Below are 20,546 nucleotides of genomic sequence, written 5' to 3'. Positions count from 1 at the left end.
AGCTGCTTACACTTCCTGCAGATGTGTTTGTCCTGGATCGCCTTGGCGTCCAAAAGCTCCCACATCCCACAGCTGCAACATTACACCTGTCCCGCCATTCAAATTTATGTTATTTCGTTAACTTACTTTAATTACTTTCTTCCTATGTATGCTATAATTTACTGCGTTTATTGAATGCTAGTAACACTGACAACTAAAGGTGATATGCCTCTTAACTACAAGGTATGCGTTTTAGATGTTTGTTTAAATTACTTTATTTTTAGTGCTTTTTTATCTTTATTGATTTATTTTAATTTTAAAGTTTTTAAATTTTCATTTATCATTTTAAAGCTTTAGTTCTTTTTATTTGGAGATCTACCTGAACTCGCCTGTCCTAAGCTGGTTTCTCACACTCTGTCCCTTAACTGAGCACTTACCGGCCAATCAGCTTACGAGCTTCCTGTGACGTCACAGTTGCTTTTTATTCCTTTTTCCTGGATTGTAGCTTCCCAGTAGCTGAAACAGCGAAACAGCGAAACAGTGCGCTCTTCAGCTCCCGACTATCTCCCACAGGTCCACTCTGCTCCGACTCCCAGCAAGGTAGGCCGCTCTGCAATCCCTGGTCTGTATTTATAGGCGCTCCCCAGCTCCCGATTGTCTCTCGCAGGTCTGCCCTGCTCCGACTCCCAGCAGAACTTGCATTAATATAGCACTTTTCAGGACTCCCAAAGCACTTTAAGTGCTTTTGAAGTGTAGTCACAGTTTTAATGTAGGAAATGTAGCAGCCAATTTGTTGACAGCAAGATCCCAGAAACAGAGAAAATAATTGAGATATCAGGAGTAGACTGTGTTTCAGTAATGATTTTCCATAAACTTCAGAAATTGTGATTTTATACACGACAGGATTTGGGAGAAAAAGTGTCACATAGAATGTTACTTCTAACCTTCGCAAAGTGTAATGGAGTCTTTTTCTTGGGCGGTCCATCTACTCTACAGCTAAGTGTGTGTCTCGCACTGCTATTTGCATTTTTGCTTCCAGGAGGACAGGGTAAAGGCAAAGTGGTAGCACAGCTAGGTATTCCATAGGGACAATAATGACCAGCTGGGCAAGTGATAGGAATAAAGAAAAATGTTTTTTGGATATGTGAGTAATTTGAGACATGATTATGTGATAAGTGTAACTTGCTTGGGTGTTATATTCCTGACATTCAGTGGGTGAAGGAAGAAACCAGAACCAGTCCTTGCCTGAAAAAGATATTCACAGAGTGACAAATTACAGGCATATATCTCCTGACTCCATTCAACTCCTGTGTCAGTGTCTCTTTATATGTGCTCAGGTAACCATCCAATTAATGCCCTCCACTTGTATGTACTTAACCTCAATTGATACAATTAACATTGGGAGTGTGACTTCAGACCTTGGCTTCCCAAGGCTTTCCATCACTGGGGTTTTCCTTGCATCATGTCTGGATTTGTTGTCGAAAAAGTGATAAGAGATCGATTGCCATGATTATTCGACAGCTCCATTATCATTGCAACTTATGACTACCAGATGGCAGAGGACAAATCAGAACTAACTTCTCGTCTAACAATTCCCACATTCCTAACTGAGAAAAGTACCTAGTCCTACCATCAAGCCAGCTCCACAGTGTTGAAATCGAGACTCATTACACACATTGTCTCCTCCCCAATTCATTTTTTCCCCAGATCCTCAAATTCGCTGTCCTTACCTTTCTAAGTCTTTCATTTGACCTACTGTCACAGGATTTTAAAAATCCAATCTCTTCATCACCCATTCACTAGTTTGTGATTTACCTCTTTATCTCATTTAATGTCTTCACCCTTCTTGGCATCCTCTGGCTCTTACCTTGGTTTCTTAATGTATGGTGGAGCTGTATTGATAGAATAATCAACTCTCATATAGGCACATATCAGTGTTAGACCCCCGCCCCCAGCATGTAAGTGCAGCCATTTTCTATGCCAGTTTTACAAATTGTCAGATTACAGAGCTATTGAAGCCAAATCCCAAAGCAATGTTAATTGGCACAGCAGAGAGTGATGCCAAAGTATTAACAAAACTTCCCCTCCATCCTGTCTTGGAATTATGTCACCATTCCTGCATCACTACTGGGTCAAATGCTGAAACTCCCTCCCTAACAGCACCTAGACAACATGGACTGCAGCGGTTCAAGAAGGCAGTTCATCACCATCACCTTCTCAAGGGCAATTAAGGGTGGGCAGTAAAGGTTGGCCCAGGTAGTGACGCCCACATGCCCTACTTATGACTGAATGAATAAAAAAAGATGGGTAGCACCATCTGTGGCAAACAAAACAAAGTTAACATTTCAGATCAATGACCTTTTATCAGAACTGGAAGAAGTTATAGCAATGAAAGTGTTTTTAAGCAGGAGGTAGGGAAAGGGGAGGGAAGATAATAGTGTGGAAAGCAGGAGTGACCAAATGACAAAAGGATTGTGGAGCACAGCAAAAGGCAGTGGTAATGGGTAATTAAATAAATGAAAGGTGTAAATGGCAACAGCAGGGCCATTACAATCCGCTCCCTGAGAAAAAAAGGATAGCACTTTTGATCTGAAGTTATTGAGTCACTGTTGAGCCTGGAAGATTGTAAAGTGCCAAATGAAGAGATGAAGTGCTGCTCTGAACTTTTGTTGAGATCCATTGGAACAGTGAAGGAGGCAGAAGACAGGGTGACCAGACAGGGAGTGGGACGGAGAATTAAAATGGCAAGCGATGAGAAGCTCAGCGCCACGTTCGTGATCTGAACAGAGGTGTTCAGCAAAGTGAATAGAATATATATTTACCTTTACAGTACTTAGAATTGAACAGGAAATTACACAAGTCAAATTTGGTGCATCACTAACTGGCGCGTGACCAACCATGAAAACCAACATGCTCGACAGTGCATATTCTGTAAATTACTACGGGCAACTACGTGCTTTTACACAGAAACGCATTTACAGCTTACTCACTGACATTTGGCTCATATAATGTTATCACAGCAGTAAAGATGACCTGATGATTATAAAACATCATTTGGCAGCTCATGAGAGGTAAAGGCTTCTAATCTGTTTGTGGACAACTCAGAGGAATTCAGTCAATACCCTGGAAATTTAATTGAAATTTAACCTGTGTTTAATTGACTGCCACTTCTCTTCAAGAAATGCCTACCTTGAAGAAGTTTTGTCCTACTCTCCGTCAGGATTTTCGTCTCTCTCTTTTGCCTTGTTCACCTTCATTGCTTTCCATTTCTCTCCTGGTGTTTGACAAGGTGTTTAATAAAACCCGCTTTCACAGCCATATTTCCTTTCTCAGTGACTGTCTCCGTCTCCGCCTTACCCCACGTGGATTTCAATTGAAATTCCATCCCTCATGTTTCGGTTGTAATCCGGAATTGTGGCTGTCACCAGGTGGATCAGAAGCCTCTCCTCCGTCCCCACATCCCAATCCCTGGCTCCCTTCCTCCCCTCCACCCCAACGACTCGGAGAAAGTGAGGCTTTTTAAATCACTGTCTTTAATAATCGTTTGATAAACATCTCGGCCCCTGGACACTGCCGACTCTGTCGCTTGCAAGGACATCACGGCGTAAAACAGTACAACTGCGATGGCAGCAAACGCTGCCATATTACTGCTTAAAAGAGCCTTAATTTTATTTTTTAATTCATTCATGGGATGTGGGCATCGATCCAGCATTTATTGCCCATCCAGGATTGCCCTTGTTCAGGGGGCATGTAAGAGTCAGCCACGTTGCTGTGGGTCTGGAATCACTTGTAGGCCAGACCAGGTAAGAACAGCAGATTTCCTTCCCTAATGGACATTGGTGAACCAGATGGGTTTTTGTGACAATCGGCAATGGTTTCACGGTCATCATCAGACTTTTTATTCCAGATTTTTATTGGATTCAACTTCCACCATCTGCCAGGGTGGGATTTGAACCCTGGTCCCCAGAGCGTTACCCCTAGGTTTCTGGATTACAGGTCCAGTGACAATAGCGCCATGTCACCCCATTCCACATTCTTAAAAGTCATACAATTTTTTTAAAAAAAAATTTATATTAAAGAGGAACTTTTAAAAAATCCATTAGAGTTTTTAATCTAGCAGCTTGTTCCCTTATTCAGCATTTCAGGAAATAAAGAGTTTTTAACTTTGTACTGCTAGTAAACAGCCGTACAGTGAGTTATGCAAAATTTGAGATAGCATGTGAATGATGTCAACTTTTAGTCTTTTCTTCATGTTATACTGGTCTAGAAATTGGGGCGGGGGTGGGGGGAGAGGAGGAGTATGTGTCTAAGATCTCTTTTGTGCTAAGTTAGTTGGCAGTGATATTCTATAAAGTTTCACGATAACCTCCACCTCGTAGATGGACATGAGGTAGCAGACACATGGGAACATCATCACTTCCAAGTTCCCCTTCAAGTCACACATGATCATGACTAGGGCAAATGTTGCCCTTTCTTCATTGTTGCTTTGCCAACATCCTGGAACTCCTGAACCAACACACAGTGTGGGAGCACCTTCACCACACAGGCTGCAGCATTTCAGGGAGGTTAACCCACCACCACATTCTCAGAGCAGCTAAGGATAGACAATAGATGTCCGTCTTGCTAGTGCTGCCCACACCCTGTTGGCAAATTCTTTTAAAAAAAGATTTTGCCCGTGAGCTCCAAACTGTATAGCTTCTGCTGTCAATTGAAAGTTCAGATGTTGTTTCTAAACAAGATTTCAAATGAATTTGATACTTTGAACATAGATCAGGTTAGCTTGCTAATTTAAAATGGTAGTAGCCACATTGTAAAAGTCACAGGGGTCTGTGTGAATTGAACAAGAGGATGACCTAATCAATGTGATTTCCTCTCAGTCTTGTGAGGGAAGTAATTCCCTGCAGACACTCCCTGCTGGTTGTGTCCTGAGAAATCAGACATAGTTGCCTCCATATTTATTTTGGCATCCTTATGTGAGCATAATGAGCATTGCTGACTGTATTTCTTAATACAGTCTTGCGTCTGTAGGTCTGTAGGGGGGAAGGGGTAGCAAGTAAAGACTGTATTGTAAATAGCTATATTCCATTGGAAGGAGGAAAGTTTTCTTTTGAGAAGAAGGGGAAGTGTTGTATGTGCCTGCATGCCATTGTAATGTAAAGGCGATTGGCAGAGCAAGGATTGATGTGGGACTGGAGAATAGCATCGTCCACGATATGATGTAAATTCACATGGTAATAGACTCGAAGAACAGTCCAGAAGGAAGTTGCACCATGCTTGGCAGTAACTGGGATTTGCACATAGTTAGGGATTACCAGTAAATGATTTAAGATACCATCAAGGAGACACCAAACAAAACAATAAGATGCCTCATTTAAATATGCAGACCTGAGCTCCTGTCCAAACCCTACAGGGATCATAGCCTGCTCAGTGAGTTGGGAGTGAGAGTTCAGATGGCAGCAGGCTACCTCCAGTGATCCAGGAAAATAGCCCCCACAGCTAGGTGTAGGGGGAAGCCCAGGTCAAGGGAGGCTCAAGGTTTCACTTAGAACCTTTTTAGAGAAAAAATACACTTAAACATGCTCCTCCTGGCCCTTGCTTGAGTTGTAGACAGGCTTGGCTTGAAGCACTCTACTAAAGCAGAAACTTCTTGGATCAACCTTACTCATGAGTCAGGAACAGTTTTAACACTGACACTAGCCCTAAACGATTTTTAAAAAAGCACTAAATCACTGCAGACCACAAACATGTTCACTTGTCCAAATGTGCTCTTCTTCCACAAGTTGTCAACTAGTATTCTCATTTCTTATGCTGATACTTGGAGTGGGATCGTTCCAGATTTGCACAAAGTGCAGTAGCGGGCAGGATAAAGGATGGTGTGCTTTCATGCCATATCACCCCATTCCCGGCACCTCCCGCCTCATTAGTAATAGATTTCCAGGAAGCCGGCCAGGGGCAGCATCTGATTCGCCAGCCTCACCCTCACCTAAGGCTGTCAGTAATCCAGGCGCCCCTGCACAGATCTCTCTAAGGGCTCGGAAGCTGCAGCAAAGTCATGGCTGCCAAAGGCAGGAAACATCATGCCCCCAGATTTAGTGACGTCTCCCTCGGGCACCTGCTGGATGCGGTGGAGGATCGCCACGACGTCCTCTGCCCCCACTCCGGGCAAAGACCAGCTAGCGCGGTCACCAATCCAGCAGGAGAGGCGGTGGCAGTGGTGGTCAGTGCCAACACCCTGCAAAAGAGGACAGTCACCCAGTGCCGAAAGGGGGTGAGTGATCTCCTCCGTTCTGCCAGGGTAAGTCACTCTTCCCATCCCTCTCAACTCATACACTCACAAACCCATCACACATCCACAGGGCCCTCACTCATTTCCAGTGCAAGGGACATCACCAATCACTCTCTCACACTCACCTTCATCTGCCCTGCAGATTGTGTCCTCATCCGGTCCATGGCACCACTCACCACCCACACATAGAACCATAGAACCATAGGAAAGTTACAGCACAGAAGGAGGCCATTCGGCCCATCTTGTCCATTCCAGCCCAAGGACACCCAGGTGCCCTTTCTAATCCCACCTTCCTGCACCCGGCCCATAGCCCTGCAGCTTACAGCACTTGAGGTGCAGATCCAGGTACTTTTTAAAAGAGTTTAAAGTTTCTGCCTCTACCACCAACTTGGGCAGCGAATTCCAGACACCCACTACCCTCTGCGTAAAAAAGTTCTTCCTCATGTTCCCCCTGCACCTTCTGCCACTTATCTTGAATTGATGTCCCCTGGTTCTAGAATTCTCCATCAAGGGAAACAATTTTATCCTGTCCACTCTATCTATTCCCCTCATAATTTTGTACACCTCAATCAAGTCACCTCTCAGCCTTCTTTGTTCTAAGGAAAATAACCCCAACCTATCCAATCTCTCCTCGTATCTACACTTTTCTAACCCTGGCAACATTCTTGTAAACCTCCTCTGCACTCTCTCCAGAGCTATTACGTCCTTCCTGTAATGTGGTGACCAGAACTGCACACAATACTCCAGTTGTAGCCTCACCAGTGTTTTATACAATTCCAACATTATATCCTTACTTTTATATTCTATACCTCTGCCAATGAAGGACAGCATTCCATATGCCTTCTTTACAACCTTGTCTACTTGAACTGCTGCCTTCAGGGACCTGTGTACTTGTATGCCAAGATCTCTCACTTCATCTACCCCACTTAATAAATTCCCATTTATTTTGTAATCCCTGTAACTGTTTGACCTCCCTAAATGTATGACCTCACACTTCTCTATGTTAAAATCCATCTGCCACTTTACCTCCCACTCCACCAACGCATCTATATTGTTTTGGAGATTATGGCTATCCTCTACACTATCCACTACTCGGCCAATCTTCGTGTCATCTGCAAATTTCCCAATCGTGCCCCCATGTTCATGTCCAAATCGTTAATATATAACACAAACAGCAAGGGTCCAACACCGAGCCCTGTGGAACACCACTTGAGACAACTTTCCATTCCAAGGGCACCCATCGACCATTACCTTTTGTTTCCTGTTACAAAGCCAACCTTTTATCCAGTTTGCCACATTACCCTGAATCCCATGGGCTTTTACTTTCCTGACCAATCTGCCATGTGGGACATATCAGGCATCCTTCTCATCTGGCCTGGCAGGCTTCCTGCTTACCTCTCTCCAGTTGTCTTCATGCAAGACAAGCTGGCTCATAACAAAAGGGAGAGGTCGCAGACCGGTGGAGGGATTCCTGAAATCAAGGTCCTCACAGACTTTGAAAACAGAGCCATCCAGCTGGCCGGCGATGATCTGAACCATTCTTGTGATGACAGTGAGGTCGGCGGTGCTCAACAAAGTGAGGATCCAGCAGTGCAACATCCATCAGACAACCATGCCGTGAGTCAGTTCCCCTGTTCTGCAGTCCCCTGCCATGCACTAAATATCTCTCTTTGCTTCCTCAGGCACATCTGGGAAGCAGCCGAGGGGGTCCATGAATCAGGTCCTCGACTCAAACCCCAAAGACACCTTGGAAGAAGAATCTGATGACACCCTGATTGAAGACCCATCACAGCGCACTCAAACTCTCCTCCAGTGCAGGGACACACACCTTAGTGGGACCTAGTTCTAGAGCAGCCTCAGGGTCACAGTCTGGTGAGCACGTCTGATCCACAGCAGGTGACAGCAGGTTTCCGGCACTCAAGAGAACTGCTGGAGAACAGAAATCTGCTGAGTCTGAGTCAGATGAGCAGCCTCTGGACTCGGTCATGTCTCAGTTGCTGGAGCTGCAAAGGCAAGCTCAGGAACATCTGGAAGGTTCTGTCCACTGCACGCCTCAGATTGCAAGGCATGATGGAGGAGTCTGTCAGCCTTCAGGCTGAGGTGATAGCGCTGGCTTGCTCACGCACCAAGGTTAATGCTGGTAGGATGGTGGCCGCCATGGAGACCTTGGCCCAGGACATCAGTCCTGCACTGCTGCACAGGCTGAACTCCATCGCTGACGCCATAGTTGGCCTCCAACAGTGTCAATGCGAGACACTGGACACATTAGTGATGCCTGCGCCTGCAAGGATGTCGTGGGCAGGTGTCACAGAGTTCCACCATTCTCTCTGTGTGTTCACAGCACCTTTGATGTGCGACTGTGCCCACCTCTCCTCCCCCCCCTCAGCATCTGTGACCAGTGATGCTGTGCTCCTGAGGGGACAGGTGCTGAAGGCTGACAAAGGATCAGGTGCCTTTAATGCTTTTCACGGCTGCGTCTCCACGATATGACCCTGATCACAGAGCGCAAGCGAGCTGCCCACAGCCAGACAGGAGTCAGATATTCACAGAGGGAATGTGAAGATCTATGGAGTGTCCTCACTGCATCGTCATCATCCTCCTGGAATCTAGCAACTACTAGTGCCTCTGCTGCGTCTCCCTGACATGAGCCTGAGCACTGAGGGTATGTGCACTGCCATCAGCCACACAGGAGCCAAACGTTCACAGATGCAAGGTGAGGATGTCAGGACTGTCCTCACTGCATCTCGTCATCATCCTCCACAAATCTTGTGGCTATGAGGGCCTCCCGAGCGTTCCTGCCTCATCTGGCCAGTGCGGAGTTCTCATCGCCGGCATCCTCGCCTTTGAGGGCCTCAACACCATCATCCCCTTTGACATCCTCCTCATAGGAGGATAAGTGCAGCTCCTCCATCTCCTCCTCAGTCAGGTCCTCCCCAGTTGCAGTGCCAGGTTGTGGAGCATGCAACAAGTGACCATGATGCATACCAACCTCCTGGGTGCAGTGCTCCTGGGTGTATTGCAGTGCTCCACTGGACCTGTTGAGGCACCGGAACTGAATTTTCAAAATGCCTATTGTTTGCTCCACCAAAGAATGGGTCACAGCATGAACCTTGATATACCATCACTCTGCTGCAGTCTGAGGCAGCCGCACAGGCATCATCAGCCATGCCCTCTGGGAGTAGCGCTTGTCCCCGAGGAGCTAACCCTGCAGCCTCTCTGGACCCTGGAAGATGTCAGGGATCTAAGACCTGCTAAGAATGTAGGAGCCATGGGTGCTCCCTGAGAATCGTGTGCAGACCTGTAAGATGCATTTGTGGTGGTTGCACACCAGCTGAACGTTCAGTGAGAGGAAAGCATTGCGGTTGACATAGTTGACTGCTTGTTGCCATGGAGATCTAAGCGCCACATGAGTGCAGTTGATGGCACCCTGCGCCTGTGGAAAACCAGAGATCACCACAAATCCCAGCGCTCGTGCTTCCTGGCTTTCACGATCCCGGGTGAAATAGCAAAGTTCTGTGTACCTTCACGAAGATGGTGTCTGTGACCTCCTGGATTCACTGATGGGCGGAGGCTTACGAGATCCTGCACAGGTCACCTGAGGAGTCCTGGCGTAAAAATTGAGTGTCAAGGTCACTTTCACGGCATCTAGCAGTGGATGCCCTCCATGCCCCCTTGGTGTCAAATCCTGCAGCAGGTGGCATATGTGACTGACCACTTCCCTAGGCAATCGCAGTCTTCAGCAACACTGGTTCTCAGTCATGTGCGGGAATGACAAGCGCTGTCTACAGACCCTGGGTCTAGCGAGGCGCCTACCAGCGGATCTTCACCTGCGTGTGCAGAAGGCCCTGCCACACCTTCATCTTGAGGGAGGTGCTCCTTCCTCTGCCTTGCCAGGCGCTCCTGCCACTCTCTCCTTCGTCTCCTCTGGTCCTCTGTAAGCCATGAGGCATACCGCTATGGGGAGGTGATGAAGTAGTGGTACTGTCACTAGACTAGTAATCCAGGGACCCAGGGCAATGTTCTGGGGATCTGGGTTGTGTGCCCTCACCTCTGAGTTCCCCTCTGAAGCTCAGGTTGCCAGGTGTGCGCCTTTTAAAGGCAGTGGTAAAGCACTCTGTTCTGAAGTCACGTTGACGTGGGTGGTAAATTTGATGTGGGGGGGATGATTCTGGCGATCAGGGCTTATACTGAGATGCAAATGTGTTAAAACGATGTTCCCAATGTATGTTGGCAGGAGACGCGTCCTGCCACTGATGAAAATGACGGGTTTACGCGCTGATTCTTACCGAGCCCGCCCTATTATATATTCACTCCTGCGAAACACGCTGGTTCCATGGTGGGCAATTTCTCATTCGCCCGCCCGCCATCACCCCGCTGTTGTATCACGCCAGCCGCCAACTTTAAAAGGCAGCCGCCAGCAAAGTGCTCATCGCCACCAGCTCACCACCGCTGCCCGGGAGACATGGTCAACAAAGGGAAAAAGACTGCAGCCCCTCCCCCGCTTCAACGACGGGTCCCTTGAGTGACTGCTGGATGTCCTGCAGGCCCACCGGGATGTGCTCTACCCCCGCTCTGGCCGCAGGATGGGCAGCAAAGTGACCAACCCAGCTTCAGAGGCGGTGGCAGGGGTGGTCAGTGCGAACACCCTGCAGAGGAGGACAGGCACCCAGTGCCCCAAGAGGATGAATGATCTCCTCTGTTCCGCCAGGGTAAGTCACTCTTTTCATCATTCAACTCACACACTCACAAACCCATCACACACCCACAGGGCCCTCACTCACTGCCAGTGCAAAGAACATCACCATTCACTCTCTCACACACACCGTCATTGTCCTCATCCCGTCCATGGGACCACTCACCACCCACACAGGCCAGGTATACTTATCATCTGGCCTGACAGGCGTCCTGATACACTCTCCCTATCTCTATCCATGCAGGACAAACTGGCTCACAACAGGAGGGGAAGGTCACAGACAGGTGGAGGGATGCTGGAGATCAAAGTTCTGACAGAGTTCGAAAACAGAGCCATCCAGCTGGCTGGTGATGACCGGGACCGGTCCTGCACTGATGGTGAGGTTGGTGCTGCTCTGCCAAGTGAGGATCCAGCAGTGCAACATCCATCAGACAACCATGCTGTGAGTAACGTGTCCTGTTTCACAGGCCACTGCCATGTACTGATTATCTCCCCTTGCTTTCACAGGCACCTCTGCCAAACAGCCGACAGGGTCCATGACCCAGGGCCTCCAGTCAAGCCCTGAAGAAACCTCCGAAGAGGGATCTGAAGTCACCCTCCCTGAAGTCCCGTCACAGCCTCACCCACACCCTCCACCAGCGCAGAGACACACACCTCGGTGGGACCTAGCTTTAGAGTAGTCCCGGGATCACAATCTGGTGAACACATCGCACTTTCTGATCCACAGCAGGTGGAGGCAGGGACTTCCCAGGTCCCCGGCACTCGGAGGGCTGCTGGAGACCAGAAATTTGCTGAGTCCGAGTCAGATGATGAGCCTCTGGACTCGGTCATGTCTCAGTTGCTGGAGCTGCCAAGGCAAGCTCGGGAACATCAGGAAGGGATGTCCGCTGCACTCCTCAGATTGCAAGGCACGATGGAGGAGTCCATCTGTCTTCAGGCTGAGGTGGTAGCACCGGCATTGCAACGCACCGAGGTCAACACTGGCAGGATGGCGACCACCATGGAGACCTTGGTCCAGGACATCACTCCGGCACTGCTGCGCAGGCTGAACTCTATCACTAATGCCATAGTTGGCCCCCAACAGTGTGTACACGAGAGGGGTGCTGGGCAGCTCAATCTCACTCCAGCTACCCCTTCCGCTCACAGAGTCAGCCAGGGGCCCTCGGGCACCCATAGGGAGGAGGATCAGCAGGTGCACACTCCGGGACTATCCACCCCGGTGACTCTGGGAGTGACCAGCCCACCCGAATCCCCTCTTCCTGTGACCTCCGCAGTTCCAGCTTCACAGGCTGCGGTGGGTACCACTGCCACACAGCAGGACCCCGAAAGCAGGCCGGGGCCCTCCAAGTCTCGACCCTCCAGAGGACGCCTGCCAAGATCATCACAGACAGGGCGTCATAGTCAGCAGGCTGCCCCCACCTCCACTGTAGATGTCTGGGTAGCACCAAGACGTAGCGGCAGGGTTAGGAAAGTGAGGTAAAATTAGTTGCACAGCCTGGGCATGGGTGTTGATCACTTGTACATACTGTTCACTATTATCAATTAATTCCTAAGAATGTCACCCTGCCTATGGCTCCTTGTTCTGAGGATCAGTGTTCATGCCACTCAGATGTGAAACCTTTCTGCACAAGATAAAGGCAGGTGTCTCAGTCCTGGGCCTCTTCCCTGTGCTCTGTGCGGCCTTCAGACCACAGTGATGGTCCAGCCTCAAACTCCCTGGAAACATTACTGATACCTGCACCTCGGCAGTGCTGGTCATTGCTGCCAGAATGTAGTGGGAAGGCGCCACAGAGTTCTCTCAAACTCTCTGTGTGCTCTCAGCACCTTTAAGGTGGGGCTGGCCCCCATCACACCAGCACCTGTGACCAGTGATGCTGTGCACCAGCTCCTGAAGAGCTGAGATGCTGAAGGCGGACATAGCATCAGATGCGTCTAAAGTTTCATGGCTGCGTCTCTGAGATGGCCCTGATCATGGAGCACAAGCGAGCTGCCCTCAGCCAGACAGGAGTCAGACATTCTCAGAGGCTATGTGAAGATCTATGAAGTGTCCTCACTGCAGGTTGTCATCATCCTCCTGCGATAGAGTGACTGTTAGGGCCTCCACTGCATCTCCATGACAGGAGCATTCTCACAGTCAAATGTTCACAACAATGATATGAGGATCTATGAGGGCACCTCACTGCATGTCATCATCATCATCTCAAAATCTGGCAACTATGAGGGCCTCCCGAGTGAGCCTGCCTCATCTACCCAGTGCAAGAGCCTCATCTCTGTCACCATCACCATCGAGAACCCCACTCACCCTTGTCCCCGTCGGTGTCCTCCTCATCGGAGGAGAGGTGCAGTTCCTCCATCTCCTCCTCAGCCAGCTCCTCTCCCCATTGCAGCGCCAGGTTGTAAAGGGTGCAGCAGACAGCAACGATGCATGACACCCTCTGCGGACTGTATTGCAGGGCTCCACCAGACCGGTCCAGGCACCAGAACCACATCTTCAGCATCCCGATGGTCTGCTCCACCAAGTTGTGAGCTGCTGCATGAGCCTCATTATAGCGTCGCTCTGCTGCAGCCTGAGGCCGCCGCACGGGTGTCATCAGCCACGGCCTCTGTGTGTAGCCCTTGTCCCCAGGGAGCCATCCCTGCAGCCTCTGTGGACACTGAAAGACTGCAGGGATCTGCGAGTGACTCAGGATGTAGGTATTGTGCACACTCCCTGGAAACCGTGCGCATACCTGCAGGATGTGTTTCTGGTAGTTACATACCAGCTGCACATTCAGTGAGTGGAAGCCCTTGTGGTTGATGAAGTCCACTGAGTGTAGCGATGGAGACCTGAGCACCACATGAGTGCAGTCAATCACACCCTGCACCTGTGGGAATCCCGAGATCAGGGCAAATCCAATGGCCCCGGCATCCTGGCTGTCCTGGTCCCGGGCAAAATGCACAAAGTTGTGTTGCCATGGAGAAGATGGCATCTGCGACCTCATGGATACATTTGTGGGTGGCAGATTGTGAAATCCCACAGAGGTCACTTGTGGAGCCCTGAAAGGAGCCACTGGCATAGAAGTTGAGTGCCGCAGTCACTTTCACAGCCCCTGGCAGTGGATGCCCTCTATGTCCCCTTGGCACCAAGTCCTGCAGTAAGTGGCAGATGTGAGCCACCAGGTCCCTAGACTTGCACAGTCATTGGCGACACTGGTTCTCAGTCATCTGCAGGAATGGCAGGTGGCGTCTATAGACCCTGGGTGTCGCTGAGTCCCGACCAGCCACGGCTCACTGTCACTCCTGGGCAGCGTGTTTGGGATCTCCTGCTGCCCCTTCATGAGGTTGCTGCTCCTGCCTTTGCATGGCCAGGTTCCTCAGTCATTCTCTCTTCCATCTTCTACAGTCTCTGTAGACCATCAGGCATACAGCTAGGTCACCAGTATCCCATGAAAGAGAGAGAGAGAGACATGGTTATCATGGCTGTACTTAGCACCTTTCCTGGCCGTGTGTGACCGCACCTTAATGCTTCCTGGAGAGTGCTGGTCACCCCTCGGATGGCCAGAGGTGAGTGCGCTGTATGGCTGCCCTGTCAACCTGTGACATGGGAGACACTGGTCCAAACCAGGATGCTGAGATTGCAAGGGGCTGTGAGCCTCTCCAGCAGTGACTGCTACATGGCCAGTGTTGGTGAGGAGATTGTACAACGTGTGCAGTCCAACTGCTCCATGGTCCAATAAAGTGGTGGCGGACTCGAAATCTGTGCCGGGGTGGGTGGGGGGAGGAATAAGGTCTGGAGCGCTTGGTGGCCCTTTGGTGCCTCAGCAATGTTTGCAATGAGTGGGCAGGCTAGGGGCCTGACCCCAATCATATCACTGTGGCTGCGCCTGATCTGTCTCAGTTGCAGAGGCCTGGTCAGTTTATACAAGTGTCCCTAATGCGTGGCCACTTCCCTCGCTTACCCTGCCCTCCATCTCGATTGCCTGTGCGTGGGATGCAGCGCCAGGGCAGCACTTGACCCCCCACCCCCTACGGGGCCAGGCATCAGTTGCCCCCACCCCCCCCAAGCACCCTGAGGCCTGTAAACAGCGGGCGAGCTGTGAAGAACGCTGCTGCTCACTTACCTCAGTACCCCCAAAGTGAAGGCCGCCAAGTGCACGTCGCCTGTGCGCTGTTGTGAAACAGGTCGGCGCGCTTTCCCGCTGACGTGGGTGGACGATACTGTGGGGTTCCAGGAGCCTGGCGGGATGGCCTTTTAATTATATGCGGATGTGTTACAATTAGCTCCCCGCCGACCGATGGTGGGAAATGCAGCCCGCCGAGATCGCGACCTGCCTTCGCGCCGTCGTGAAGTGGGTCCCGCCATATTTTCCACGCACGCCCCACTTAGCACGACCGCTCACCAGCGGGATCAGAAAATTCCGCCCATATTACCTGTTTATTACCACGTTGCTGTTTGTGGGAGCTTGCCGTGTGCTGCATTTCCTACAGGAAAACATCACACTTCAGAAGGACTTCATTAGCTGTAAAGCGCTTTGGGATGTCCTGAGGTCGTGAAAGCTTCTATGGGATGGCAAGGCTTTCCTTTCCTTACGGAATGAACAAGAAGATAAAAAAAATGGGCAGCAGTCGGGTGGGAGGATAGGGAGGTGGAACTAGATGTGTCCCAAAAAAAGCCGGAGAAGAATACTTTATCTGGTCTGATAAACCATCAATTTTAGTCAAAAATGAAATATATTTACTGGATAACAATAATTTAAATTATAATTATATCAGGAGGGTGGACTGGATGATACAGTGGTTTAGTCATATTACTAAAACCAATTGTGAGCCCTCCTGGTGCCTACCCAGACTAGTGAGATGAATGGTTTCGCTGTCTATCACCTATTTAGAAACATTAAAACATACACACAGTCTAACCCTCATCGACTTAAGTAAACATCATGTAACGTTTCACAACTCAGAGTAGACTAGTAATGAATCAGCAGCTTCAGGAAAGTCATTTGAATGGCTGGCATGAAAGGGGGAAAAGATGTTGATACTGGTGCAATGGAAAGGCTCTCTGAAAATAGGTATAATGCATGCTGCTGAGACAGTGTAGGGAAAAGCTTGCTCTGTAATGACCCGACAATGGATGTGGAACTGGATAGGTCTTGCATCTACTTGAAATGTTTAGAGTAGCGAGCATTAGAAACCAGCAGTTCCTATGTTCTAAAACAAGCATGTTGGAACGTGCAAGAAGGAAACATTTACGGAGCTAAAACCTATGCCAGTATGGGCTTAGCTGCTGGACTGACACAGTAACAATCTGATAAAAACAAAAAGCTAAAAGCTACTGCGGATGCTGGAAATCCAAAACAAAAACAGAATTACCTGGAAAAACTCAGCAGGTCTGGCAGCATCGGTGGAAAAGAAAAGAGCTGATGTTTCGAGTCCTCATGACCCTTCAACAGAACAGTAACAATCTGGTTCATTGATGCCATCCATTCATCTTTGATTCTCGAAATGGGGTTGGGCAAGAAAAGCCAGCTTCTCAGACAAAGCATGCAAGATGTTTTCCCAGGGAATCGACATCTATGTTATTCAAAATATACACTCTTCACATTGCATGCAGTAAAACAAAATTATACACCAAATTATCCATGTAAAAGAGGCAGCATTGGTAATGACCATCTGATTGAAGTGTGCGATACGACTAAACTGTAAATCTTACAATGGTGTCCCCTTATGATCTTAACTGGATAGTTGTATCATTCACATACAACCTCCTCTGAGACAGAGCCAGAATGCATTTGGTAAAACAAGGCTACTCATGCAGTGAAGCCATGGCTCTTATGCAGAAAATAGGCAATTTATACAGAGGAAGGGCCCATACACAACAAATGAATATAGAGTTAGTCTGGTAAAAACAAAAAGCTAAAAGCTACTGCGGATGCTGGAAATCCAAAACAAAAACAGAATTACCTGGAAAAAATTTTTTTTCAGGTAATTCTGTTTTTGTAGAGTTAGTCTGGTTTCAGTGATGCTGATTGAGAGGTCAACATTGATTAGTCCACAGATAACGGAGTTCTCCTGAATAATGTCAGGGAGTCTTTTACAGCTGAACAGGTAACCAGAACTTCCAGAAGACAGAATTCCTCCAAGATCAAATAAAAGGTGTCGGCCTAAATTAGGTGCTTAAGTTCATAGTAGGACTAAAATCCTCATGCTTCTGATATGGGTATTACCAACTGAATCAAACTGACACTAGTGTGCATAATATTGGTATGTGCACCTTAGGGCATTACAATGGTGGTAAGGATGGAGCCCTGAAAGGCTAAAATAAAACTTGTACTTTTCTGGAAATTTCAATAGATACAGGTAGTAAAGAGAACAGACAAATAAATAATTAAAAGTAAAAAAATACAAGCGCAAACTAAGCAATAATATCTTTATGTGACCTGTCTTGTTTCACTGACATTAGTAGGCACTACTTATACACCACGCCTTTAGATATATAAAGAAACAGAAAACACAGATGTGAAGTCTGCTTCAGGGTCATGGAGTTGAAAGATAATGTTGGTGAACAAGTTTGACATAGTTCCAGATACAGGAACTGAAAAAAGAAAAGGAAGATTTGTACATCTACAACGCCTTTCATGATCTCAGGGTGTTCCAAAACTAATTTACAGCCAATTAACTACTTTCAGCTACTGTTGTAATGTAGAGAAATACAGCAGCCAATTTACACACAGCAGAATCACAAAATTCTTACGGCACAGAATGGGGACATTCAGCCCATCATGTCCGCACCAGCTCCCTAAATGAGCATTATGGCTTAGTGCCATTCTCATAATGCTTATTTGGCAAGCAATAAGATAATGACTGGATAATCTATTTAATTGATGTTGGTTGGACAGGACACTAAGGATAACTCCACTGTTCTTCTTCAAATAGTGGTATGGGATCTTTTACGTCCTAGAAAAGGCCAGCCAACAACAATATGTATTTACATAGCACCTTTAAATATAATAAAATTCCCCACAATGCTCCACAGGAGTGAAACAAAAATTGATACTGAAACAAATAAGGAGCTATTAGGGCAGGCGAAAAGCTTGGCCAAGGAGGTAGGTTTTAAGGAGCTTCCTAATGGGAGAAACGAGAGATAGAGGGATGGAGAGATTTAGGGACAAAATCCCAGGTCTTGGCCGCTGAAGGTGCAGCCACAATTGGTGAAGCGATTAAAAATCAGGGATGCTCTAGAGGCGGCAATTAAAAGAAGCATAGGGTTTTGTGGCTGGAGGAATTTAAAAACAAGGTGTTGAGGTGTTACGTGACCAGCAGCCAATGTAGGTCAACGAGCACAGGGGTGAACAGGGCTTGGTGATGGTTAAGACATGGGCAACAGTCATGGCTGACCTCAAGTTTATGAAGGGTGGAATATGGGAGGCTGGCCAAGAGTGTGTTGGAACACTCAAGAGGTGATGAAGGCATGAACGAAGGTTTCAGTAGCAGATGAGTTGAGGCAGAGCAAATTAAGCTGAATGATGTTCCAGACCGGTCAGCCTAACCTTAGTGGTGGAGAAATTATTGAAAAAATTCTGAGGGAGGAACAGTACTAATTGTCATTCAGAAAGGCATGAAATAATCAAAAATGGCCAGAAAGGATTTGTTTGGGAAGGTCGTATCTGATGAACGTGAATGACTTTATTGAGAAACAAGGAAAGTCGATGAGGGGGGGCACATCTGATATGGACAAGGCTTTTGACAATGTGCCACCTAGCAGGCTGGTCAAAAAAGTAAAAAAAAACCATGGGAAAATGATGTGTGTTCAGGGATAGGGTGGTTTTAGGGGGAAGGTGGGGGGGGAGGTGCGGGATGGAGGGGGGTGGGGGCGGGGTTGGGGTGGTGGGTTGGCGGGGAGCTTGCAAAAAAGGTTTGGCCCTGTGGGCTAGGAAAAGGGAGGAAAGTGGCAGAGGCAACTAACTGGATGGTCTCAATCTCAGTGACAAAGAAGTCCATTAAGCTACTTGCACTTCTGGAGGTCCAGGTGGAGGAGTCAGGGAGAGAGGTACCATACATTAAAATTCTCTTCCGTAAAAACAGAAAGATCATAGGAAAAAAAAGTAGAATGGAAGGTTGAGAGTGCACATTTGACTCAGCAACAACTCAAAAATGTAACTAAAACCTGTCCGATTCACATTTATCGCATTTATGGGTAGAATTTTTACCTCAGCAGGTGGGCGCGCACCCAATCCCGCTCGAGCTTAAAATGGCGCGGGTTGACGTCGGGCGTGCATCCCGACATCCACGCGCAGTCACGCGATATTCTGGTCGCCGCGCACACACGGGAATCGGCAGCCTGCCTGCCAGCAATTAAAACCCCTACTAAAGCCACCGAAAAGGTAATTAACTCAAACTTTTCACTGCCCATCCAACTTTACAGTTGGCGGGAACACCATAAGGCCCAAGCGGCCTTTTGCACTTTTTTTAGGAAACCTCATCCATGGGCGGGATGAGGCTTCCAACAGCAAATAAAAATAAAATTAAAAAAATTTACGTTTCATTTATAACATGACAGAGTCACATGAGGGGACATGTTTCATAACATTTTTTAAATCGTTATTTTTTTGTTTTAAACTGTTCATCTCCCTGAGGCAGCGCTGTGGAGATTTTCAAGTGTGCACTTGCGCGAACTTGCACGCTCTGCGGGGCCCCGTGCGTGACTCACGATCGCTGGGCCTTAATTGGCCCACCAGCGTGAAATTGCAGTCCGGCCCCGATCGCGGGCAGCGGTCAGCTTTCTGACCTCCCCCGCCCAGTCCGCCCGGCAAGGGCAAAATCCTACCCTATCTTGCTCTGAAGGATATAGGCAGCATCTTCCACAAACATTATTAAATCAGTGGTTTCAAGCCAATCCAGCTAATGCCTTCAGATTATCTGTTGTCAGTTATAAATACATAAACCCTTGAAACAGGTGGCTGCTCTATGCTCAAGTGTTTTCACCAGCGTGAAACCAGATATCATATTTAAGCACAATATCCCACACGGGTTGCAGGTTTTTAAGTAGCTGCAGAAATGATTGGCATTGAAAGGCATGTGTTTTTGGAACTAATAGCCTTTTTCTATTCCAAAGACTCTGTTTATACTCTGTTAATGATTTTCTCTCTGGCATTGCTCATGGTAAGCTCAAGTATATAACATTTCCTAAGGATTTGGGCAATGTTGCATACACTGCATCAATCTGCCACCAAGGCTCGCGTTCGTATAAATTGATGCTCCACCATTAAGATTGGGAGGATCCAATTGTTAATTGTGCCTTCCTGCTTTGATGCAATTTTATGGTGAACTGTACATCAGAAGGAACTTTCAGACAGTAACTGGCTTTTGTCCTCTTTTAGTGAGCGCAAATGTGACTTAGGACGCTGTGTCAATGATCAACCAAAGCTAAATGAGTGAATGTCATAGGTCAGGAGATTGAGGTTGGCAAGCAGGGGGGGGGCCCACTCGCTGATGCATAAAATGACGCTGGGCGGAACTTCCGACTTCACCCCATGTCATTTCAATTTTCAGGTCAGCGGGGGCGCAGCCGAATCAGCTGTGCGCCCGCCGACCTGTCAACGGCCAATTGAG

This window comes from Cetorhinus maximus, chromosome 2, assembly GCF_964194155.1.
Source record: "Cetorhinus maximus chromosome 2, sCetMax3.hap1.1, whole genome shotgun sequence".
Taxonomy (NCBI): domain Eukaryota; kingdom Metazoa; phylum Chordata; class Chondrichthyes; order Lamniformes; family Cetorhinidae; genus Cetorhinus; species Cetorhinus maximus.
The sequence above is the reverse complement of the archived record's forward strand: the minus strand, read 5'-3'. Positions refer to the sequence as shown.